Below are 26,811 nucleotides of genomic sequence, written 5' to 3' on the forward strand. Positions count from 1 at the left end.
TACAAGAAAGAAATAGCTTTCACTTAATGGACCTCAACAAAGCCCGGAGCAAGACAGTGAGTTTATATTTCCAGATATTTATGATTGTCCTATTAGTGAGGAGAGGATTTATCATTTACATTACCGACAATAACACTGTGAATTTTTCATGTTTATATCACGACCTACTAGCTCATGGTCTTTACTTTGCATTTTCCTAACACAATCTATCCCTGCAAACTGCGATTGTTTCCCTCCTGGTTTCCAGCTTAAACCCATTACACATGTCAGGACACAGGTTCAATAACTTAGACTTCATTGTCTTCTTTTTTCTTCTTTCTTTCGCCTAATTGCATCCAGCACTTTCCAAACTGGCCCCCTAGTCTGATCTCTAAGTTGAACGGAGTTTTCTAAGAATCCTCACACAGGGGAGTTTCGTGGTTTGGGGGTCTAGTTTTTGCTTCTCTGCCTTCCAGAGAGACTTTTGCAGAGCCTGGGCGCCCTCCCAGAGCAGGCGGCACTGCATCGGGGGCCGAAGTTTCTCCCTGCGTTTCCGCTTGAACAGCGTCCAAGTCTCGCCTTTAAAATGCCAGGGCGGCCTTGGCTCTGCTCACAGCCGCTCTCGGCGGCTGCCCGAGGCTCACCGCGCCGCCGCCGGGCGCTGACTCAGCCGCAGTCCGGCTGCTCCGCCGAGCCGGACCTGGGGAGCGCGCGCCCGGAGCCTGCCTGGAGCCACCCGGGCTTGAGCCGGCGGGCTTCCGGAGCTGGGGGCGAACCCGTTTAGGTCCCCGAGCGCATCGGACTCGCTTGGCCAGGTAAGACTGCAGGAGCATCACCCGGAGCATCCTTCCGGCTGGGCGGGATCACAGCACCGTCCCCCCGGGGGGAGATCGTCCCAGGTAGCAGGAGAGCAGGAGCGGGATCCGCAAAAGCTGCGGGCCTGGCCTGGATAAGCCTTGGCCACTAGAAGACTTGAGTGGACTTGACACCAGGACCCCTTGGCAGCCCAGTGCCTAATACCTTAGCTGTTAGCTGTTAACCAGGAGGGCCAGTTCCGAGAGGCCAGTAAATGCAGCGCTTAGGATGGAATGGCACAAGGCAATGCTTTGCAGCAAACAGCTGCCTTGGGGGACTCTGGTCTCAACACCAGGGAGCTGCTAATTCTGGGTTCAGATTCATTACTTCCCCTTGGGAGACCCTCCTTCATCGACCTTTAAGGGTTCCAAAGGAGTGTGTGTTGAAACTGAATCAAAGTTACCAATTCCCTCTTGTCAAGTTCAGGGCCGAAAATTCCATGTGCTTGTGACTGTCAGCAGCAGAGAACAGATTCTCATCAGCGTAGTTGATGAAGGTCATGATTGATGGGACTTCTGGGGAAAGTTCTGTCGGTGGAAGTCTTTCTAAAGAAATGTCAAGTCTCAGTAGGATTTTTTGTCCTAATCTCTGTGAAAAGCCTAACACAAGTTTTCAATATTTTTCCCCACGTCAGTGGAGAATGTTCCCGGCGATTCTGTGAAAACTGTGTTATCGTGCTAAATTTGATAATAGTCTTTTTGCCCAAGGGGGAAGTTCTGGAATGGCAAATCTCTGTCCAAGGCTGTGAATTTTCTCATTGCCTACACTCTAGGGTCCTAGTGTCACAATGATCTCTCACGACATGACTATGAACCCAGAAATGAAGCCTCACCCATCGTCCCTGCTGCCTTCCTGGGAGAGGCTCCCTTGTAACCACTTCTGTACCAGCTTGGAGGTTCTACCCCCACATCTTCTGGGATTTCCCTGGCCTCCCAAATCCCAGCCAGAGAATCTAAGCTTTTGGCCTGACACTATAATTCATGCAATCTTGCACCATGCCCCCAAAAGTATGTTGTCCAGCATCACAGCACTCAGGTTTCCCTCACCCTCACCAAGCTATTTACTGAGCAGGGCTGTAACAATCTGATTCGTTGCAATTCATGGTCTTTTGCACAGTAGGTTTAGGCAATCACAAAGCCGAACACCAAGCCTTTGGGTGTGACTTGCAAATTGGACTTTGGTAAAGGTTATATTTTTGGAGATAGCTCACGGTATGATATTGCACCAGCTTTGAGAACACGTGAGGGTGTGCAAGCAAACCCCCGCTTTAAGAAAGTACTCTGAAGCGAATGGCCTTATATTTGCCCAAGCAAGGAACTGTGAGGACTTACTCTATGCACCATTGCATTAAGATACTTTGGTTCCAAGGAATTAATTCCCTAATCACTTTTCCAATAATGCCATTTATTATTTCTGAGGAAAATGCAGGTAATGAATGCATGAGCTGTTTCTGAATTCACCTACATGTGGAAAAATCATAGCAACTTTTAGGCTATTAAAGGACAAAATGTAAGTCTGATATAAACAAGGATAGAATGGAAAAGGGATGTGTATACATTGGTGAAAAGCACCCATGTATGTGCCTGAAAAAAAAACAAACAAACTAGAAATTCAGTGGCTGCTTACTGCGATTTCACAAATTGTGTATCTTTCCAGCCTGTTTCCTTACTGGGTTAATGAAAGATGCAATCATCCTGAATATATTGCCTTACTAGTTAATCTTTCTTTGACAAATATTTACACTACAAGGGCTCGATCTCACAGCACATTCTCAAAATCAGCATCCCTGTGGCAGTCTACATATAGTATGGCTCAAATTCAACACGATTTCCAAGACTTAAATGGAAACTGAAATGACATCAAGGAAAATGTCCTTACATTATCCTGCCTGGTCTCCAGTAGAAGGAGCGCTGTTTATAAAGCTGACAGGGTTCCAAGTCTCTGAGGTTAATGCTTCTAATAAGTTCAAATGTGGAAAAAAAAAAAAGCATTCTGGCTCTGAATTTGGGCATCAAAGGTTCTGGAGTTTCTCCACGTTTATCAGTGTTTTATGTGACTGAGGTTTGTTCTTGGAAGTGACATGTTTTAGTATTTGCTTTGGAAGGAGATATTCCTACGCCATCCTTGCCTCCTGCCATCAGAGAGTTGGCAAATGGGAATCTGTGTTTCCTGCTGACTCAGGGTGGGTGCTGTGAAAATCAGTTATCCTGGACTCCTTAGGGAAAGGCTCATGGGTACGTGTGTGAGGGAATCTGGTCAGAGTTTAGTCCTGGCTCTATAACTAATCAGATGACATTAAGCAAGTGACCTTTCTGATTCCCTTATTTATTAAGCCCCAGAATAACCAATACCAAGTCAGTTGCTCTTACTAAATACCTGCCATACATTAAGTATTTTGTACGTGCATTCATGTAACTTTCACAGTAACATTCTATGTATGTATATGAGTAGTGGAGTCTATGTGTGTATATGTTCATGCATGTACAAGTATACATATGTTTAGTGGGGTGCATGTGGAGTTCAGAATTCTACATTGTCTTCCTCAACCATTCTTTACCTCATTCATTAAAAGAGGATCTCTCGCATGATACTTCTAGACCAGATGGACAGGGGGACCCTGGGATGCTCCTGTCTCTGCCTTCCTTACCAGGATTACAGGCATGAGCCACTCTGCCCAGCTCTTACATGGGTTTTTATGTTTGTTTGGGTTTTTTGTTTTGTTTTGTTTTGTTGGTGTTTTTGAGACAGGGTTTCTCTGTATAGCCCTGACTGTCCTGGAACTCACTCTGTAGACCAGGCTGGGCTGGCCTCAAACTCAGAAATCTGCCTGCCTTTGCCTCCCAAGTGCTGGGATTAAAGGTGTGCGCCACCATGCCCAGCGGATTTTTATGTTTTTAAGCAGACACCTGACCAACAAAGCTATCTATCAAGCTATCTATCTGTCCAGTCTTCAGAGTCACATTTTTCTCTCCTTTTTCTGATGAGAAAACTGATAATTAGAGGAACTATCTTGATTAATCAAGGTTGATTACGGATGAGAAAACTTAGGTTCCAAAGTGGCATGAAGACACTTGAAGATGCTGCCCTTCTTCCCTGAGCTTTACTCATTGCCTGAAGTTGCTTAAAGAAAAAAAAAAAAAAAAAAAAAAAAAAAAAAACCTCTGATGGAGAGTCAACACTTAAAAATCATGGATGCACTTCTGTAGTGCTGCACTTCTCTAGCAGAGAGCTGAGACCACCTCTGTGATCCCAGTTTTCTCTCTCTGTGTCTGCTTGTATTTCTTTTCTTCATGCCCTTGCCAATACGCTCAGGTCCATCCCTGGACAATGCTAGACAAAGCATCCCAGGTCTAGCACTAAGAGCAGTGCAAGAGCCTCCCTGGGCCATTTCTCAGAGCCTAGCCCCAACCTTGGCATTCAAGAGTTTTTAGAATTTTTAAAGGTCTTTGTTTTGCTTTTAATTTTCTCATAATAGTTACACATATTTATAGAAAGACTGAAGTGTCTCACTGAACAAGGACAGGCCCAGGCAGAGGAATGAAGAGAAAAGGCACTTAGCCACTTAGATTTGAACCTCTCAGTTGTTTCTACTGAAACCTACTAGTGACAGGAGATATGACCCTGAGTAGTAAGTAAATGACCCAACAACATTATGCTTTCATGTATAGTTTTTGCTCTGATCTTTGGGGAGTTTCGTATTTTGTCTCTAAAAGATATGACTTCTAGCACTTGGCCCCATCAGAATCCCAAGGACGATTTCTTTGCCCCTGGGACAGAATGATAGGAAGGGACCCTGAGGTGCCCTCAGAGGTTGAAACAGGTTAGAAAGAGAAGAACTGTGCAGCTGCTTCTACAGCCCTGGCTAGAAGAGACAAGGTGAGTGAAGTCCAATGTCCTTTCATTGGACATGAATTTTCAAGCTCTGTGGGCATGATGACATGAGTTTGTCATCTGGAGATTGACAACTGACAAGTGACCCGATAATGCAGATAATCATCATATCTCTTTCTTGTTGGCAATGCAGGTTCTCCTTAGCTCAAATGGAACTTCTTATATTCTAGAAGACTGTAAACAAATGCCTTGTGCTTGTCACACCTCCATATGTCTAGAGCTGGCATTACTAATTGATCATGGTACTGAATGAGGCCTTGAAATCCTCAAGAGTTGCCTAGAGTTGGCTTGAGAAATGATCCCTAGTAGGGTACCATGTTTGATGGGAAGTAGTCAGAAGTTTTCAGCCAGGTAATCAATATGAAGGTGAAACTTCTGAAAGGGTTGGCCCTTCCTTCCTGACATCCTTGCTTCTCCCAAGCCAAACGAGCATCTTACAAAATGTGCCCCTATATAGTCCACCATGTCCCAAGTGTCCTCAGACAGACACACCCACTATAGATTATTTGATGATCTTCTGCTTGGATTGATAGGGGTGTATCTGTGTCTACCCTGGACTGCCTACCTTAAATTATGTGTTAACTATATAGCTAAGACACCAGGGAGAAGGGGGCTTAAGGCTTGGAATGTTTGTACTCTGAGAAGGCAGATGGCATACTGGCATAGCAAGGAGGCTTTGTGCATGAGAACAGGGACCTCTGGGACTCTGAAGGGCTAGGTGGACCTGCCAGCCCGACCCTCATTAACAGCATGGCCTTCATCTTCCAAGATGACCCCACGCCTGGAAAACAGCATTGCCCTCTCTTATTAACTGAAGTCTCATAGGGGCCCGTGTCTTCACTGGGCCAATTGATTTGACAAATAGATATTCTGGGCCAAAATCTCGGGAAGGGAGTTCCATTCCACTGGCATCAACTCTATAGTAGAATTGTTCAGTCACCAGCAAAGTCTGTGTCCCCTTCCCTGTGTCCCAGTTACAATATTAACATATTCATTCTCAGCTCTGCAGAAGAATGGAGGGAGGCTGCCACTTTTAGCAAGCAGAGCAATGAAAGTCGTGTTCTCCCCGGCAGCACATCTTCAAGTGAACAAGGACATCATTGTTAATCAATATACATGCCCACTGAAATCCAGCACTCGGAGAATTCATTTTCTTCTTCAGCGATTTCCCTGATAACAGAGATTTTTATCTGAGATAGATACAGAATTTCTAACTATTGTTGAAGAGGAAGGATTTGAGTCCTGCTACTCTGCCACTCTCCCCGGGTCCCTTTACTTCACAATTGGAAGTGGGCATTCCAACCTGTGGGGACAAGGAGGGGATTTTTGCCTCCTTTGGAAATCAGCAGCCAAAAAGCCTTACCCCCATATTAACGCTTTGACTCAACAGGAGGCATGCTTCAGAAATTCCAACTGGGTGAGGGGGTCTAAGAGAGCTTCCTTACATGGACATAAGATGTTGTAAAGATGGTGAGAAGAGAGATCTAGTTGTTAAGACCCATTTGGCATATGGACTCATTTCAGAACCGTGTAAGTAATTATCCTGGAGATAATCCTCTGATATGGCTTCAGATCCTAACTCCATGTTTTGGTAAATGAACACACATATCCCCCTGCTGCTAGGAGCTCCCTTTTCTCCAGGATGAAATAGAGGCAGGAATGTGGCCTCCAAAACCTTTAGAGAAGCTTAGAGAGAACTATGTGTGGCTAATCCAGCACCATGCTTACCACACAGTAGGCTCAGGGAAATGTGTTTGGCAAACTAGCCTAATTATGAGAATGCACCTTATCATGCAGGAGGCAAGAGAGTGATGCCCAAAGAATCATGTAGAAGGCTCATTGTAAACTACAGTCAGGACCCAATCCTGATCTCCCTAGACCAGAACTTTCTGGTGTAGTATCAACAATGAACATTTTGAACAAACATTTCAAGCCTTAGGTATGAGAGTCACTGACCAGGCTTGGGCACATGCATCAGTGTTTCACACTTACTTGATCTAAACTCCATATCATCTAATATCTATAGTTTGGCATCTGACAGAAAAGCAAGTGTCCTCTTTCCCCTTATAAATGCACACATCCACATTATCTCCCACAGCAGACATTGAAAGGGCATTTGCTAATTTCCTGCTTTCCACAAAAGTCATGACACCATTGGTTGTCAACTGTACCCATATCCAGAGCTTCTCAGTCCAGCTGATGCACCCTCAATTTTCCTTGCTCCTGCCTAGAAAAATCATAGGACGAAGACAAGACCTGAATCTGGAGAGAAACCACAGGGCTGCCAGCTTTGATGCCATCATCTCTTTTAACAGTTGCCACTGTGTAGTAAAAGCTCAGGATTGCTCCAATTTCAATGTACAAGTAGGGAGAGAGTCTGTCTTTATTTTAGGACTGTGTGTGTGTGTGTTTCCATCTTTGTATAAAATGAATTTTGGAGTTATAGACAACGTGTTCCTTTAGGGGAACAAGAATTTACATAGTTGCATCCTATGGATTCACAGTAACCATTTACTGTATTTTTGTGGTTGTCATGGTTTGTTTAGGGATTGAGCACAGAGTCTTATGAGGTTAAAAGTATACTTTATCACTAAGTACAAAAATCAGTTCCCCAATAATTTTTTGGAAATTATTTTTGATTATACTAGGTGTTCTATGTGATGTTTTCAGAATAAAAGGAGGAAATGACTACCTGTAATTCCAGACCCATGACCAATATCTTGGTATTTCCTCCAGTTTTTGCTACTTCTCTTTATCTTTGTGATGGTTTTATATTTATAAAATAATGGGCTATGTAAAGAGGAAGCAGAAGAAACTGTTCATAAGCACTGAGACCCATGCATTCTGTAACACAGCCTAGAGAGGCTCTGGAGGCTCCTGGAGAAAGTTCGATATAGGAGGTAGGATATGAGCCACAGAGTCAGGCGTAGTGTTTCTGGTGGAGAGAGCAGGGGTGTAAGAGACTAAGGTCAGCATGGCATTTTTGCAGTTATCAAAAGGTAAATGAGTCTATCCCCCTCCCTCAGACACTGAGAGGGCCTTGGAGGATATCTCAGTGGGCAAAAGGAATCAAAAGTGATGCTATGTGACCTTCAGGGCTGCAGAAGCAAAGGCCATGCCACTTTTTTTCTGGTCTGTCTTGAGACACTTGCCTTATGACATTTGATCTGTTTTATCAATTGCCCTGGAGCCACCATGTGGGATCACATAACATTAGACCTGAGGGACCTATGCTGAGAGTTTCCCAAGGCCAGGGACTGGAGCTGTGAGTAAAGGTCCTTCTCCAAGAAGCCAGCCTCAACTACCATATGCCAAAACACATAGTACAGCCACCAGCAGGGGCCAGTCACCTCCTAAATTCAAGAGCAACGTAATGGTTTTTGTTATTTAAAAATAACCAGGACAAATTCATTATACTTATTTTAGACTTGAGGTAAACAGATTGTCAAGGGCAAGATGCTTAGTGAGGCTATCTGGGGACAGAGTATGGAGGTCTTGGTACTATGGCATAGAGAAATGTCAGCTCCTGTGGAAGGAATTTGATGACAGCTGGTAGGCATAGTCATCTCTGGAGGGTTCTTTCCACATTGCTACCATGCCTGCACCTTCACTCTGACTTTAGGAGGTGAGCACTCTGGTCATCAGACATAAGCATCCTAGAATCTGAGGCCAAACTGTGAAAGAGGTCATTCAAGCCCTGATACTGATCAATTATGGGGCCATTTCTTAAAACCCAAGGCTTGGTTCTGTGTCCACTGCCTACCTGATACTTAGGTGGAGGCTTCTGAGACACTGGTGGAACACCACGAGAGAGTCTTGATGAAGTATGAAGGGTCTGTCTGGCTTGGGAGGTGCTTCCTTTCCTTTGGAAAAGATCCGGCTGACAGGCTTTGGGACCCATGGCAACAGCATTGCCAGGAAACTTCTCAGAGTGCAATTTCTAATCATTTGTCCTTCCTTGGCTCCAACCTCAGAGAGTGGCATCTGGGTTGGCCTCATGCCTGCTGCCAGAACTATCAAAACCCTGGTCCCACACATTAGATTTGGTGTGAGCCTATCTTCACTGACTAGGAGGGAAAGCTACTACCAGATTGTCAGTAGGGCAGTGCCTTACCAATCGTGAAGCTAAGACCTCTCCAACTTTTGTGCAGATGGACAGTGTCCCAGATTGCCTGAGCAGTGACTTAAACCTGAGAAGCAGGTAACTACTGACCCAGCCTCTTCCATCTAATCTGGGCTTGGTTTGTCAAGAGTGGTACAAGAATGAATCACTGTAGCTTCTGCTGATTCTGACACATCCTCTGGCTTCATCTTGGCCTCAGAAGTTTGCTTGCTGAACTTAGAAGGAAGAAAGGTGTTGGTAGAGGCTAAATACAGCTGCTTTCTGTTCAGTCAAAACTAGACAGACATTTTCAAGGACTCCTAGCAGGGAAGTGTAATGAATAGATGCTGGATTGATTTTCTGATTTCCCACACCCTTGGTGACTAGGAGGTGAAGATAGAGATGAATGAGGAGCAAGTAGCTGGGTACAGACATGGGAACTTCAGCAGAGTCACACTAATTTACTCTTTGGATGGTCCTAAGTGTCAGGCTCCTCTAACAGCTACTACTCTGCCCTAAACTCTCCCAGTCAACTCTTTCCACTTCGATAAAACACTCATTGTGTTACCTACTCCAACCAGGCTGTCAATCCCAGAGATGGAGTGTCCAACATTCATAAGAAGGGATGAGAGGACTCACCAACAGGCGGTGGGGTGGGTGCAATCCCAAACCTCCAATCCCAGCTCTCAGCCCAATTCAGGACACTATCAACAGCACGGGGGGGGGGGGATCTGTATCTGAATTTCATAGAAAAGCAGGGAAGAAAGATGAGAATAGCAAAGAACCCTACTGAACTACCCCCCCTAGAGGGTAACTCTGGCCAATTGTGTAAGGCATGTATACATTCTGGGTGTATCAGCCTGTGAAGGTTCTGCCAGTACAGGACTCAACCCCACCCCTCATCCCTCACCCCAAGTGGTCACCCATATCCTCCTTCTATCTTAGAGAGTGTACTGAGGTGACAGTTGGCAAATAGAATCTGCAGATGCCCAGTACACATTGAAATAGCCATCATGTGATGTACACATTGAACCCCAGGTTCAGGGCCCATAGCTTAGTTTTGTCAACCTGGGGTGGTTTATAACAGCCCCCATTCTATAGGCCATATAGGAGCCCCTGGAACCCCTTCCACCAAGCCAGTTATCTACTGGCATTTATCTGTTCTGAGTGTCAGGGTAGGGAAAACAGCAGGTATACTTGGCGTCACCTTCCTGAGGGAAGAGGACTCTGAGAGGTGGCAGGTAGAAGCTGTCCAACGAATCTCTTATGAATCCAAGGTTCCCAAACTCTCAGGAAAGTAAAGGCTTTCATCCCAAGGTTGCTCCTTGAAATCCATATGTTCATGGCATGGCAAAAATCAGATGTCTGTAGAAGTCAGGCAAGTGTCATGATGGCTGGAGCAGATGAGGGACAGAGAATGGGGGACACTGGAGAACAGACCTACAGGCTGGTGACTCACTTTTGACATTGTGTTACTGCTCCAACATAGCCAGACTATTTTCCACAAGAAAAACATCAAGTATCAGGTGAAATTGTCCAGTAGTCAGCACATTCAAATGAGACCATCATATAACTTTGTTCAGGTCAAAATGAAGAGACACCATGTTGTGATCTTTGGTTTAGGTTCTCAATGGAAATTGATTAGTGAGCTGAAGTTGCTGCTACTTTTAAACTTGGGGATACTCCAGTACAGAAAGATATAAACTATCTCTTCTGGTGGATGAGGACTCAAATGGAGCTTTAGGTTGGCGGCTTGTTCTTGTCTCACAGTGTCCAAATCCTGAAACTTTCCATTAACCCCTACTCTCAGATAGATATGGAATACTTCAGAGATAAAAACAGAACCATAGTAAAAGGACAGGCTGGGTTGCTTAGCAAGTTCAAAGCCAGTCTAATCCGCATGGCAAAAGCCTGCCTGACTTTAAAAGCAAAGGCCTGAGGATATAGCTCAGTGGTGGAATGATTGCATAGCATGCATAAGGTCTTGCTTGGTTCAATCCACAGCACCAGGAGAGGGAAAAATAAAAGAAAGAAAAATCTTCTTGCCCTGGCTCACTAGATCTACTTCCCCACTGTGGAGCAGGGGATGCTGTGTACTTCAAAGATTCCAAGTTGTCACCACATCCTGAAAGCACAATGAAGGACACCTAGGGCGCAGGAGTTCCTTTTAGACAGCCTCTCAGAGTCACTATCATGCAGGTACAGGTGTGTCTGTGTCTCTTTAGATGCCCCAGGTCTTCCCAGCCTACACGGCATGACACATGAATAGATGAAGTGAACACCTGCTGTGAACCTCTGTTTCTTCATCTCCTTCCTGTCCTACCTACCTCACCAGGATAACACTGGAATGAAAAGGGGGATATGGACATAATAGTGTTTCCAACGGGCGTGGGGGAGGCTGACAGGAGAAAGGGCATGCTATCGTTCTGCACATCTGCCTTTCTTGATCGTGGGAAGGGAAGACATTGACTTTGGCACTTCTGCTCCTCCTCCAATCTGCTTTAGCCAGATGGCCTGGAGAAGGCCTGGCCTTGTGGTTTTCAGAATGCACTGACCCCCAGGACTCACAGTTATGGCTAACAGCATGTTACCATTGTGGTGCTGTGGATGCAAAGGGAAAGCCAACAGCAGGCTCTCCTCCAGACAAGTACACTCATCACCAGCACCAATGGGCACCTGTGATTACAGCTATGGGGAAGTGTGGGGAGGCAGAGTGGCTAATCCTCATCCTGCATCATTACAGAGAGCCCACTTAGACCAAAGCAGAGAGGATGAAGAGCAGGGTTTCCTGCCTCCACAGCTGCTAAAGCCTTTACTTTTTTGAACATCATAATTAACCTAAAAGGGAGTCTTCCATTTAGATTGGAAAGATTTCCTGAGGTCTTGAGGCCAAAGGGTTCGCTGAGCAAGACCTCAAAGTGGGAAACCCCATATTGTATTTAAGAATTTAGAGGATTAGCTTGTGAGGCTATGCCAGTGCCTGGCAAACACAGAAGTGGATGCTCACAGTCAGCTATTGGATGGAACACAGGGCTCCCAATGGAGGAGTTAGAGAAAGTACCCAAGGAGCTGAAGGGGGAATGCAACCCTGTTGGTGGAACAACAATATGAACTAACCAGTACCCCCTGAGCTCGTGTCTCTAGCTGCATATGTAGCAGAAGATGACCTAATCGGCCATCATTGGGAAGAGAGGCCCCTTGGTCTTGCAAACTTTATATGACCCAGCACAGGGGAAGGCCAGGGCCAAGAAGTGGGAGTGGGTGGGTAGGGGAGCAGGGTCGGGGGGAGGGTATGGGGAACTTTCGGGATAGCATTTGGAATGTAAATAAAGAAAATATCAAATTAAAAAAAGAAAATTATTCTAGATAATTTTCTTTTACAGATCATTGTCTATGGTTTTTGAATATGAGTTAAGAATAATTTTCTATTTTACTCTATATTATTTGTGCAAAGCAGTTGCTTTCACTGTGACATTTTGTTTTCTTAATTGAATATAATATACTTTGATTCTAAAAAAATAAGAATTTAGAGGATTAGAAAAGTAACTCATGAGAAGGGTAAGCGAGGGGAGGGTGGGGAGGGACAGAAGAGAAGCAGATCTTTGTACCTAGAGGCACACTGCTCTTTGGAAATTTGGATATTGAAAATTGGGGTATATCTTCTACAACCTCCTCCTATCTAAACTGAACTCATTCTCACAGAGTGGGTTCACTCCTTAGGGGAAAGCCTCCTCCAGAGATGCCCTTTTGGTGTTCCTAAGTGCCCTGACTCAAGATCATCAGTTACCCCACAGGCATTTTCCACCCTAGCCCCATCTCCTAGTCCTACTCCTAGCTGATACTGGCCTCTGTCTCCTTTTTATATGAATGGCCACACAGCTCTCCTCTTAAGTCTTCTCTCGAAAGGTCTGGAGAGGGCAGAGTGTGGGAGATAAGAGCAGAGCTCACAGCCAGGTTTAGGACTGGTGGACAGGCGACCATATCTTCAGAGTTTTGGCATCTTTTGGGGTACCACATATGTCTCTATAGAATGAAGATCCTTAGTGCACTACTTCAGAGCCTGATAGAACAAAATGAGAAAATAAAGGAAGCCAAGCTGTCCTAGGGCATGCTCTAGGTCCTTAGAGACCCAAGAGCCTGGAAGGAGAGTCACATCGCTGCCCTGTTATCTCCAAGTGGCAGTAACTGTTGTATATGCCTTTATTCATTGGATTTATTTTCACTTTAAGTGGCATTTGCTCCTGATCCTTATATCTTGAACAGAGTGTCTCCAATAAGCAGATGCATCTTCAAGAGCTCTTATCAATGAGTCAGTGAGACAAATTAGCTTCTAATATCCTATTCTCCTTAACAGCTTGTCTGGAAAGTTCTCAGAACTTTCATATGGTAGAAACTCAACTTTACAGGATGAATTGGAACTGACTTAGCAGCTAAGAGCTAAGGTTTGGGCAGGGGGTGGTGCCACTAGCAGTAATGAGATGAGTGTGCAAGTGAATAAGTAGTGCAAACTTTCATAGCAGTTTAACAGCAGACACGAGCCACATTCCCAAAGGGGATTTTGATAAAGACAGGTAAACTAGAGACTGAAAGAGGGGGAAAGGGGAGGGAGGAAGAGAGGGAGGCAGGGGGGGATAGAGGGAGAGAAGGAGAGAGGGAAAGAGAAGAAAAGATAGCAGGAAGGGAGGGAGGGAGAGAAGGAATGAATGAAAGAGGATAGAGAGGAGGGAGGAAGGGAAGGAGAGAAGTAGGGAGGGGAAGAGAAGGAAAGAGGAAGGGAGAGAGAAGGAAGGAGGGAGAGAAAGAGAGAGAGGAGAGAGAGGAGGAGGAGGAGGAGGAAGGGATAGAAAAAGAGAAACAAAATATCCCTTAGACACAAAGGATGGAAGCAGGTTTATGGATCCTGAAGATTATGAAGTTTGGAAGTCCTTTGTAATAATGAAACAAAAGTAAGAACAAAAGCAAATATTTGGAAGGAGAAAAGTCACAGAAAATTACAAATAATAAAATTTGGATTTGGTTTTGGTTTTGTTTGTAAAAGGAAAAGAATATCAAAGACCTCACAAAATCTATAAAAAATGAACATCTTTTCTTATGGTTCAGTATCTATATTGCTGTGTCTGCATGTGCATGTGTTTACATGCATGACCAACGGAAACCAGGAAAGAGTTTTGGATATCTTGGAACTGGAGTTACAGTTACAGATGGTTGAGAGCTGTCTGATGTGGGTTCTGGGAATTGAACTTGGGGCCTCTATAAAAGCAGTGTGTACCATTAACCACCGATCCTTCTGTCCAGTTCCTAAGAATCTTTTTTAAAACAGGTAACTGTTGAAGCTACTTCTGTGATATTTTCAGAATCTCATGCTCTATCAACTAAGCTAGCCAGATACTTCACTTCCATGACATTTTAGAACATATTTTGGCTGATCTTTGATCTACTGTTGATATCTTAATTACATTTATATAGTCATTTCTATAGAAAATACAAATGTTGCCAGTCTTCTTACATAATTGATCATAATTTATTGACTAAGCTCACAAAAAAATTAAGTTCATAACTCACATTGTCATGAGATGTCTGTGAAAAAAATCCTGTCAATGCTCTCTCATGACCAGACTGGCAGCCTTTGAGGCATTTCCAATTTCCTCGGGCACGATGAATCTTAATGACTCTATGAATTGATGACATTCATTTGCCAGTTGTCTGCTGTGTCCACGCCACTGTGAGACTTAGTGAACTGCCTCTTGTCTTCCTGGAAGTTAGTATTTCATGTTGAAATAACACAAAGTTAATAAGAGTTTCACAGATTATTAAGCCTCTTCAGCTCAAGGAAGAAAAGCAGGAAGGGGCAACAAGTCCAAGTGGGGCATCCCAGCAAGCATGAGGGTTAGATGGGGGAAGGAAATGCATGAGAATAGGTGAAGGGTGGAAAAACAACGTTAGACATTGGCAGGCCTCAGAGCACAAACTAGTCTGCATTTAATTAAGGTATCAGGGACTGTCGATAAGTTTCTGGGCATAAAGGAGCAAAGAGAATGTGTTCCTAAAACAGTCAACTAGCAGAAAAATTAGAGCTCAAATCCTCCTTACCATCAAATACCCTTTTAAACCTTGTTACAAATGAGCTCATTATGCAAAAGCCATCTTGGACTAAATAAATATATGCCGCTAAGTCCACATGAAGTGCAGCCCCAGTTCAGCTTCTCTACACCCAGATTCCCCAAGTGCAGATGCTCAGGGATCTACAGATATGAGCCCAGAGTCTGAGTGCTGCCACATTGGCTGTGGTTCTCAAACGGCAGCCACTGCATTTAACTTCTGGAAATCTTGCTACAATAGGGGACCATGTAGGCATAGTCTTTCAGTGTGTGCCTTCTAAGAGTTTAGGAGAGGCTCATGCAAGTAGGGGCTGGATCTTAAACCACATCACCTTATGTACCTCTTTAGTGAGAGCCATAAAGGAAGGTCTCTGGAGAAAATGGAAACAAAGCCAGGCCTGCAGACTCTGGCTGGCAATGAGGATAGATAGTCCAGGCATAAAACTGGTATGAAAAATCAGCATACTGAGGAACAGTGGGGCAGAGCAGCGACCTGCAGTGTGCTTCCCACAGGTCAGGAGTCAGAAGGCTCAGCCAGAGAGCCCGGACTTGGCTCTGTGAAGCATTAAGCCAGAGAGCCTGGACTTGGCTCTGTGAAGCAAGCTGCTGGTTGAGATACCCTGTCTGGTAGTGGATGTAGGAGACAGAAGTGTGTGGTCAAAGACCACAGAAGAAATCTACATACAGAAGACTCTAGAATCGGGAGAAACCTAGAACAGAAGAACTTAGAGCAGATCTAGAAAGCAGAACACAGGGCTGGAGACAGATGTTGAGGATAAGTGAGAGAGAAAGGTGGACCCTAGGCAACTTGTCTGGCATCTCTATCTGCTCAGAGTGCTAGCTTATAACCTGGAAGACAAAATGATATGCTCACTCATTTAGGAAATGCTTATTGTAAGACAGATAAGTCGGATCTCTTAGAACCTCTAAGAGGACTTGGCATAATGTTCTATAATGGACCAGAATGAAAATACTTCAAAACTTGTCTCCCCTTTGGTCTTTCACAGCTGCTCATCAGTTGACAGAACAACCACAGATGCTTGTAGGCCAAAATGTAGGGCTATATCCAACTACCTATGAACACAGAAGCGGAATTTTGTAATACTCATATATTTCATGGCTTTTGTTTTTCACTGGTTTCTAACCATTTTAAGGCACAGGCGTTGTTCATACCTCCTGAACTGTAAAGCAGATTTGACCATGGGCTCTCATCTGCTCCCTGTCATATTACCATGCTGTGGGAATCCCTAGTGCAGAGGGCATGATCTCAATGCCCTACTCTGTGGGAAGCAAGACCCAGGGAGCTCTCCATGCTACACCAGCGAGCATACATGCTGTTATGGGACATGTTATGTAACAATCTAAACCTGTGGACTTCTAGACAGCTCCAGACAAAAGTGGGCCACTGTCTGAGTGCCTGAGTGTGCAGGGCTGGGTTTGCTCTGAGCCAGGGACACAGCTACTGGCCTGACAGGCATCAGCCTCGCTTGGTCCTCACCACCACCTTGTGAGCATATTATTGTGTGTCCCATTGATCAGAAGAGCAAGTTGAGGTTCGAAGGGATAAGGATATGCTCCAGACTGCCCAGTTGTCAAGGAGCAGAGCTATAATGAGCCAGTTGAGAGGAGGAAATAAGACATTGAGAAGGCAGGGGAAAGGTTTCCTGTCTTGACCACACAGTGAGGACTTTGCAGAGCCATGACAATATCCAGGAACACCTCAGTGTGGTTGAGCCTCCTCAGGAGAGAAGCCAGGCTGAAAATGGAAATTGGGACTTGATTTCCCCTGAAGCTTTGAGCAGTCTTGTTAGGCCACTCCCAGCATGCCTTCTGCCCCAGTCAGTCAAACCTACAACTAGGCTATGCAAATGAGTGTGATTTAGGGTGAGTGTCTTGTGTGATTCTGAACTAAGCAGGCCAGTGTGCTGACAAGCGACTCCACCAGGGCCCAGGTATATGATGGCTCTTGGCTCAGGGCACTCCTCTCTTGTACCCTTCCCGTGACTGAGGTGGTACTTTGCGTACTGAGAGGAAGAAATTTGTTTCTGAGTGTTGTCGGTCTTGGAAACCTTCTGGGTCCTTGCTAGAGTCTAATGGGGTAAGGAACAGAGGAGACCCACATACTGGCTCTCTATCTGCTTAGCTTAAGAGAGGTACCTTGTGTCTACCTGGCCCAGCCAGTTCAAGAGTTTTTCCCCTCTTCCTCCGGTTGAAATCCAAGAGTAGCTGAGAACAGAGGAAGAGGAGCCCTCGCTGGACAGCACAGAGAAATCGTGAAATCTATCTAAAGTCACACAACCACTGAAGGGCACAGCTCAAACACAGAGGACAGGCCCCCTTCTAAGGCTCTCAGCATCTCACTGTGGCTTCCTCTTGGGCCATACCTAAAAAGTAAGGGAAGGACCTTAGCAGATGTATGTTCAAAAATGGCTAGAGCGAAAGTGTACTATGGAGTACTGAGAAGCAGCCTTGGCTGCCTGTGATACTGTGACATTTTGACATTAATGATTTTCCAAAGCATCAGAGGATGGAATGGTGGTGTTTATTTTTCCATAATTTGCATAAACCACGGCCCCATCCCCCTCTGTCCCTTATTCTATTCCTGCCCTAATTTTCCAACTAACACCCTTGACTCTAACTGTCCCACTGACTTAGCATTTCTTAGATTAAGACAACACACAAGTAATGACTTGTTTTCAACATTTCATCTTAAATGCCTTCATCTCAGAGGAGCAGCCTACAAAATGTCACTTTTCCATAATCCATATATTTCCCCCAAACCCTCCCCACGTGAGGTATGCAGTGCATTTTAATGAGGGGGGATATTTTCTTTGTTTCTCGGTTTCTGCCTTGAATACAAGGACCCTGTTCCCCATTACACTACACCTGATCTACCCATGTCTCAGGCTCACTCAGCTTGTCCCCAGCAAGACCACCCCTGTTCTGAAGATCCATGTTTCTTTGTTCGTGTGGACAGAGGAGGCAGCAAGGAACTGTGATTGTCACTTCATTCCTGGCCACTTCGAAGCCGTGGACAAGCCCTGTGGGTTCTGGAGGGTTACGGGTGTCCAGTGCGGGGGGTGGATGTCTGTCCTCACAAACATCTCTACAGATGCAATGAATTCTGCTTTATGGATGCACACAGCCTCTGTGGCGGCTGCCTTTAAGGGACCATTAATTTCAGGGCGATTAATCACTCCCAGAGACAGCCAAGCTGGTGGCTTGCAGCTACCTACAGTCTGTGTGAGTCACTGTACAGGATGTGGATTTGATAGGTTTTCTCTAGAATCTTCACCACCACTGTATGAGTTGACACAGTCTGGTCTTTATCAGCTCCAGGAAGCTCCAGCTCCAAGCTCACTTTGGGCAGGGTCAATGCATCTTAGAGGTCTTGGTCCTTATGGGATGCCCCCTTGTCAGAGGAGAGCAGGGGCCATGCTGACAGGGAAGTTGCAACATAGCTTAGAGGGTGGGGGCATCTTGTATACCTGCAACCTGTTTGGAGGACTAGACATCCACAGAAGGAAACAGGAAACACAAAAACACGAGCTGTGGACTTATATTGTTTTTTACTTCTCAGAGGCCCAGTGAGCCAGTAGGATATTACGATTTCATTGTAAAAGTAAGGAAACTAAGACTTGGCTTTGCATGGCTGCTCTAAGGCCACACAGCTGGCAGTCAGGCAGCCGTCTGGAGCTGAGACTTTGAATCCCAGGCAATATCGCCAAGGGTCTGGTTTCTAGCTTCCCTTGCAGAGACCTTTGGGGTTTGAACTGTGGTGGTGAGACGATGCTGCAGAAGCATAGCTGCATTGTTGAGGATAAGGGATGTTACTTGGGAGTTCTGTGCCTGGGGTGTTTTGAGGATTTGAGGGTTTAATGAAAGGGAATCTTGATCAAGAGCTGGTATGTCATACTGCTGAGAAGACCGTCACTGCCCAGCTATGGCACCTAACTCAGTTTCTTGTTTAAAGAAGAGTGCTGCTGCTTAGCATTAAAAAAAAAAAAAAGTGTTATCCCAGCACTCAGAAGGATGAGGCAGGAGAATTATACGTTTGAGTCAAGACTGGGCTGCAAAGTCAGACAGTCTCAAGATGAAGAAAAATCAATTGAGAGGTTCTTTGCCAGGGTTTAGCAATGCAAATGGTAAGTAATCACACAAAGGGCAACAGATTAAATGGCAATCAGATTAGAAATGAAAATCCAATTTCTTCAAGATGCTTTTGGCCACTGGTTTAACATATTTGGAGGCTGCCAAGATTGTGAACAATTCCTCTGAGACTCAAAGTGAAGGAAGTCACAGAAGCCAGGGCTATTCCTGTGTTCACTTCCCGTCGCTGCAATACCTTGCAGCTCTGTCTGGTTCTCAGCCCAGTGTCTTTCCTGCCTGGCAGCCTTTAGGGCTCTCCACAGCCAGGGTTCCCTATTCTGGCAGCCAGGCTACCCCTTACCCACTATCTTTCTTTCCAGTCACAACCGAAGCTGTTACTGATCCCCATGGTTCTGGCCCATCCCGACCCCAGAAGCTCCATATCACCCAGGGTACAGGAGATTTCCACAGTCTTTTGATGTATCATGGCTGAATAATCACAAGATCCCACTGGTTGTTCATGCTTGAAAATACCACAAATGGAAATCCTTTTCTAAAATATAAATTATGGGCAAATAGAAGTGGCTGTGCATAGACCTTTTCTATGTTCTAAGATAACATTAAACAAGTTAATGTGCTCTTTCCCATTTCATAATGTTGAGTGCAAGTCATGCAGGGAGATGATGAGAATGTGACAGAGGCATGCAGGAAAAAAAAAAAAAAGCACAGGGGTGGTCAGAGACCAACAACCAAAACACAGGGATGCAGCAGAAACACGGTCAGGCTTTCTCCTGGAGAATCAATCTTCCCTCATTTTCTTCCTTATTTAGCATATTACAAAACAATGTGTAGGACCTGGCTCATAAGTCTCTCCCATGGTGTTTACCATCTTCACGTTTTTAATGAGGTGGCTTGCATTCAAGAAAGGGATGCTGACACAAGAAGTTAAATGTAACAGGGTGAAGCAAAATGTGGAGGGAAAGGGAAGAGAGAGGAAGTCAGAGGGCTGCCTCCAGATCTTTCTTTCTTTCTCTCTTTCTTTCTTTCTTTTTTTCCCCCCCTGGCTGTCCTGGAACTCACTCTGTAGACCAGGTTGGCTTCGAACTCAGAAATNCACCTGCCTCTGCCTCCCAAGTGCTGGGATTGAAGGCATGTGCCACCACCGTCCGACAAGATCTTTCTTATTAGTCAGATTTGTAGACAAGATGCAGGGGAGAAGTTGAGAGCAGTGAGGACCTTGAAGATCCCCACATCCCCACCCATATGATTTAGGAGCAAGGTAGAGAACAGAGGGAGGACAGACAGAACAGGGGTAAGAAGATAGCTAGAAAAGTTCTGTTTGGGAATCAAGCAACATCCTTAGCAATTCACCCATCAAAGAAGAAAATAATGGAGATCCTAAAACATTTGGAGCGTGCAGGCTATTGCTTAGAGGAATCTTTACAATTCCAAATGTGGACTTTAGAAAACAAGGAAAGGTCAAAAACCAATAATGAAAGCTCCCAACTCAGCGAGGTAGAAAAAGAAAAGTAAATTAAACCCAGAGAAAATCAAAGGTAGGAGATTACAGAATGACATGAGCTAAAGAACCAGAAAGCAAAAAGTCAAGAGCTGCTGGGCCAGGGATTGGCAGAGTTATAAACTAATGAGAGAGAAAGGAAGAATGTGAACTGCCGTGCCTGGGAGGCAAGAGGAATCACTGCAGATTTGGCCAAAATCTTAAAATAGCAAGAAGATTCTATGAATGACTCCATAGCACTAAGTTTAATGGTTTGGGGAAGAAATAAGACACATTTTTTTTTTTTAACCACAAGAAATTGTAAGCAATGGTCAGAATGACTGCAGCCCATCTCTAGGGCTCTTCATAACTCTTAGATTGGCAGTAAGGAGAAAGCCCATTATAGGGCCTGGGTCAGCCACTGAGTATATATATAGGAGGCAACTGTTCAGGTTCTGCAGCTCACAAGAGCTCCTGGGAATCTACTTCAGGGAAGCAACCAGACAACAAAGCCTGAGTTGTTATAGCCAATGGCTTAAGCAATGGAGGCCTACAAAATTCAGACAAACCAGAACTATATCTATAACCCACTGGTTACAAGCACCCAAATGGCACCTTCCCCATATGTCACAGAACATTGAATTCTCCCACTCTCTTGTCCTCACCACCAAGTAGGCAGATCACCTGCAAGGCTTCACATTTTATAGGAGAGCATAGAGGTTACCTTCAGCTACCAAGCAGCATCAACTCACCTGCTAAGAAGAAAGAGAAACTGTTAGACCTTTGGAAAGAGTCTGCTTGTCATTACATTGTCTCTGTAAATGATGGAACGAGTCTTGATTTTGACACGGTCTTGTTTCCAAGGACACGATAGAAGTATCAAAGCCTATTTTTTCGAAAATGTTAAAATTGCAACTCCTAGACAAGTATAGAATGAGCAAGTGACAGTGATTAATTTAGTTAATTATTGAGAGAACTAACAAGACTGTAAAGCTGGTGCTGTAGTCTGAAGGTATCCTGTGAACTTGGAGACTGACACTTAATCTCATGTGCAACAACAGTATTAGGAATGACCAATGGGACTGATCAGATCATGACATAGAGCCAACAGAAACAGGATTAGTGCCCTTTTAAAAGACTACCAGTCTATCATCACAGCTGCAAATTAAAGGCGTGTTTGGGCTCAAGAGTAAGATCAAGGCCAGCCCAGACTATTAAGCAAGACCCTGTTTAAGTAGTAATAGTAGTAGTAGAAGATGATGCTGGTGCTGCAAGTGGTGCTGCTGCTAATGATGATGATGATGCCTGAAGAATAGCTCAGTGGTTGAGAGCCCTGGCTGTTCTTCCAGAGGATCAGGGTTCAATCCTGTCTCCCACAAGAGACTCATAGCCCTCTTTCAGTCCCAGATGCCCTCTTTTGGCTCCCACAGACACTGCATACATGTGGTACATAAACATGCGAACAAAACATATATACCTATAAGTTAAATTTAAAAGCAATAAATAAATAATAAGAAAGAACTGGGAATATAGTGCAGTGGATTAGACCATAGGCCCTAGGTTCACTACCCAAGAAAAAGAGACAGACAGACAGGTGGAAAGAAAGAGAGAGAATCAGAGTCTTATAAAGCTTTGCTTCTTTTTCTTTTATACAAGGCCGCATCAAAAATTGATGCCTATGTATAGCAGGTCCCATCAGACAACCAACCTGTCCTTTCTTTGATTTTTGATTCCCTAAGCACTAGAACAGGAAGAAATATGTGGTCATCGTTTACATGCCACTCATGATGTTTTTGTTGTAGCAACCCAGACTGACCAAGACAGTTGTCAAAAAACAAAAAACAAAAACAAACAAACAAAAAGTGTAGAAAGTGAGTCTGTATAAATGCTGAAAGGAAGGCCAGTAAAATGAGTAATTTATATTGAGGCTGCTTTACTGTCCCAATGATAATAATAACCAGACAAAAGTCTTTGTGTTGAATCAGGCGATAATCACCTGACATCTATCAGCATTCTCCAAGTTGCCTCTTCCTCTTGGAGTTATGTAATTTTCTAATCAATAATGAATAGCAAGTTAAATAAAGGACAGTACAGAAATTCAAATAACCTCAAAGCTGTTAGTCACAGCTGCCCCTAGCTGGACACAGGAAGATCTGTGAATCTTTGGCTTCATTAAAATTTTGAACATTTTTCTCAGCAGAAGTATGTAAGCATGTGCTCATATCTGTGACATTTAGGAGGTTATGAATATTTAAGAACTAGGAACTGAAAGTCCTCCCTCTTGCTAATGGTGGTGACACCCACATTACCAGAGGCTTTCAGAGACAATCATCAGGCCTGCCAGCCCAGCAGGATGCAATCTGCAATTACTTTGCTGCAGATTTGGAAACAGAATTGATTTTACCTTATGTAATCCTACTGACCCGAGAACTCTAGAAAAGCCACTTTGGAATGAGTCAACAGATTTGGGGTCTATAGAGGAAATAACTTCTAAGCCTAGAAGTTCAAGTCCTTAGAATGGTTCTGAATGTCACTGTATATTTCTGTTCTAGTATGTTTTGGCTGGACCAAGAAGGTTGGCCTCACAAAAATGCACAATATATGACATAGAGTTTCTAAAATATCCATTTGAACTTATGTCAGACAAAAAGTTATTTTCCTACTACATAGAAGTTTGTAGTCAAGACAAAATGCTGCTTTAAAAATCCAAATAAAGGGAACAGCGGGTATTTTTATATGCCTAAGGTGGCAGTAGAATATCTAGATCATAGTTCCTTTATTCTGCGGGAGAGTGGATGTCACTATACTTTCACCCATGGTAATATATCTCAAGCTTGCCAGTGAGTGAATTCTTACAGTTTTCACTAATTTCTCACCAATTATGGATTCGTATATGGTTTAACTGTGTGATCAGGACCGTCCGTATAGGCACTATGCGCAGCCCACACAATACTATGACATGTTCAAACAGGGTGTCCCTGCCACACAGCTGGATGTCACTATGATAGTGGACTGCTTTAAAGATTTCTAACACTTACTGATTCTATGTTTACCTCAATGTCATCCTGTCACAACAGGTCAAGGAAAGCATCAGTTGTTAGACAGTAGATCTAGAAAGTCTAAAAACCTGTCCACTCTAACCTGGGAGACTTAGAAATAACACAAAACCAGAAGATAGGAAACAATACAATCTCTTTCCCCAGCTTCACTCTAGTCTACTCTAGGGTTTGTGTGAAGAGTTAGAAAGCATAAGACCAGAGGAAGCTGCAGGACTGTGGACGTGCTGAAACCTTAGTTAGCAAGTACGAGAAGAATGGAATGGAGGGAATGAGTTAAACACACCTGAGCTCCTGTTCTTGGTTCCATCTGTCTGTGCATAGCTGGTAAGGCACCTAGACATCACTCATCCAGCTGTCCTAGAATATGCTATGGGAGGCCAGAAAGACTTCAATGTTAGGATGAGGGGATAACCCTGGTGAGGACTTAGAAACAAGAAGAGATAATGCACTTTTCCCGAAAGATCAGATGGACCAGATACATCCAGCAGTCACCCTACCAGGGATCAGAAGCCAGTACAGATCCAGAACACTCTGTATGGATCTCAAAATGCTCATCACCACATCACAAGGGCATAATGACCCTCCATACAACCACACATCTGCCGGAAGTTAAGTAAGGAGGGGAGATGGGACCCAGAAAGCCTAAAGAATGGGAGGCTGAACTCATCCTTGATTTAAAAAAAAATAGTTTTTAAAAGTCTGGTGATCATTTAATCTAAAAAGAGACTTTTAATTGTAGGAGTCTGTAACATTGATAATAAGTTTCCTCCAACAACCCAGAAAGATGGGTGCCTGTAAACCTGAAATACATACTCTTTGTCTTGTTTTTTTTCTTCATAACATTAAGGAAGAAGCTAGAACTCAGTAGTCAAGGGAAATATGGAGGAATGATGGATTCCCCCAAACAGAAGTAAACATCTTAAAAGTGTCTGCTGTGTGCATGCAATAAAATTCAATAAGCCACCATCTCCATGAATAAGATAATAACAGACTAGTTAAGAGACAGAAGAGCCAAAAGATGGGGGCATCCTGCTCATCTCTAAAGGGGAATTGATTACTTGCCTCTCTCTCTTTGCATCCTGGTGAAATTCGCAAATTAAGAAAATAATAGATACAAACACTAGAGCAATGCTAGCAAACATGTTAGGATGCTCTCTGAGGAGCTGCAGAGTCGGGGAGCGGACAGGGTTACAGTGATCATCAGCAGGGGAACACTAGACAGTATCAAGGGGAGACCATCAGGAGAGTGGCAGAGTGCTGTCCTCAGTAGAATAGCCACAGACCCTTGTGTTCTGACCCTTTGGGACGGAAAGAGGGCCTGGAGAATTCTGCCCTGAGGCTGTCCAGCCTTGGAATTGGTTCCTCTCACACACAAAAGGCTTATTGTCCACTGTAGGCTCATGTATCCTACTGCTTCCTGTCTGAACTAATTAGCATGGTCTGATCGACTCCTAACAGAGCCAGGAGAGCAGGAGTACATGAAAGATACCACAGAAGAAAACATGTTTTTAGAAAAAAAAGTCCTGATGTGTTTGCTAGCCTTCACTGAATTTATTTTCTTATTTCCTGCTAAAACAATGTCCTACTTAATAGTAAAATTTATTATTAAAATTGTATATTTTATATTATTATCTATATTTTAAATATAAATATATGTTTATATTATTAAAATTTTATATTAAAACATATTATAAAATATTAACCTTAATATTAAAAAGGACCTCAACATCTGGATGTGAAGTAAGACCAGGCATAGAAGTAATGCAGGTCAGAGAGCAGCTGTAAAAGTCAATAAAGCTCTTCTCTAAGCCAACCAGGCTGCTGGCCGTCCAGATACCACTTGCATCTATGTTCAAAAGTGATTTTTATTGCACATGGGCTCATGTGCACATGCATATATGGGCCAAAAGTACACCCATACCAAGGTGCGTGTATGGAGGCCAGAGGCAAGCTTGAGTGAGTTGTTTTCTTCTCCTACCATGGGGGTTCCAAGGACTGAGCTTGGGTTGTCAAGCTTGATGACAAATGCCTTTCCACACTGAGCCAACTTGCCAGCCCATTGTGTGTGTGTGTGTGTGTGCATATGTGTGTGTATGTATGTGTATGTGTGTGTGCATATGTGTGTGTGTTTGTGTGTGTATGTATGTGTATGTATGTGTGTATGTGTGTGTGCATATATGTGTGTGTATGTGGGTGTGTGTATGTATATATGTATGTATTATTGGTATATTCCAAAAGCAGTCTATCAAATGTAAAAAGAAAAAAACAATGTTACTGATTACATCAATGCCAAAACCACAAAATATTTTGTAATAAACAGGAAAATGTTTTCTTATGAATAAAATTATATAAAGTATGATTAATTGACAGGAGAGTCTAAATACCTTCTCATGAATACAAAAGTTATATCATGTACATAATAATTCACTTGAATTACAAGTTCAATGCAAATCCAGTCAACACCCCTATAGCGGTTTTCATTGACTTAACAAGATCCTCCTAGCCTGTATGCAGTGAGGAGCTAAGAAACATTTGAATGGAAATTACAAGAGGGAGTAGGAGCAGCATACTGCAAGATGCATGATAATGCCATTTTAATGCAACCCGAGACTGTGGAATTGGCTCAGATGTAGACAGTAAGCAAATACAAAGTGATAAAGCATCTAGAGATGGATGCCTGTGGAGATATGAGCTAGAAATAGCATTGTAAATCATGAAAGAAAGGACAGAGTAGTCAATAGGCAGGGAGAGACAATTGCTGATGTATATAGGAAGACAGATAGCTAAATCCTACGTGAAAATCCATTTCAGATACACTATAAGCCTGAATGTGAAAGATCATGCTTCAAAATTCTAGAATATGTACGTAGGTCACACCCAAAATATCAAGGCAGGAAAGAAGTTAAGAAGTCACAAAAAGCACAAACAATAAAGGAAAAGATTAATGAGGCTTGCTACATAACAGGCTGTGAAACTGCCTTAACTTTACCAAAATTGTTTCCAGAAACAGACACACAACATCATGGCTGAAACAAGGATTCTCCCTGGATTTTCTCTGAACTTGATTCTTGGAAGGCTTGTCTCAATTCTGTAGACATTTCCTTTATTGTCAAAGCTTGATTTGTTGCTATTCTGCCCACAGTGTTGGAGAGGCTCAGCTTGTGACTCTACATGGGAAATGTAAAAAATAGAGGAGAGAGAGAGAGAGAGAGAGAGAGAGAGAGAGAGAGAGAGAGAGAG

At 43.7% G+C, this 26,811-nt stretch overlaps 1 protein-coding gene across 1 annotated transcript in view; it reads left to right on the forward strand.

Moving 5' to 3' along the window:
- The first annotated feature begins 714 nt into the window (after nucleotides 1-714).
- Ctxnd1 (cortexin domain containing 1) overlaps nucleotides 715-26,811 on the forward strand; it is a 42,822-nt gene continuing 16,725 nt past the window's right edge. Inside the window, exon 1 of the mRNA XM_029544889.1 lies at nucleotides 715-794. The gene's annotated coding sequence lies outside the window, so the exon portion shown is untranslated. The remainder of the gene's footprint in view (nucleotides 795-26,811) is intronic.

The sequence above is a fragment of the Mus pahari genome, chromosome 1 (assembly GCF_900095145.1).
Source record: "Mus pahari chromosome 1, PAHARI_EIJ_v1.1, whole genome shotgun sequence".
In the NCBI taxonomy this organism is placed as follows: domain Eukaryota; kingdom Metazoa; phylum Chordata; class Mammalia; order Rodentia; family Muridae; genus Mus; species Mus pahari.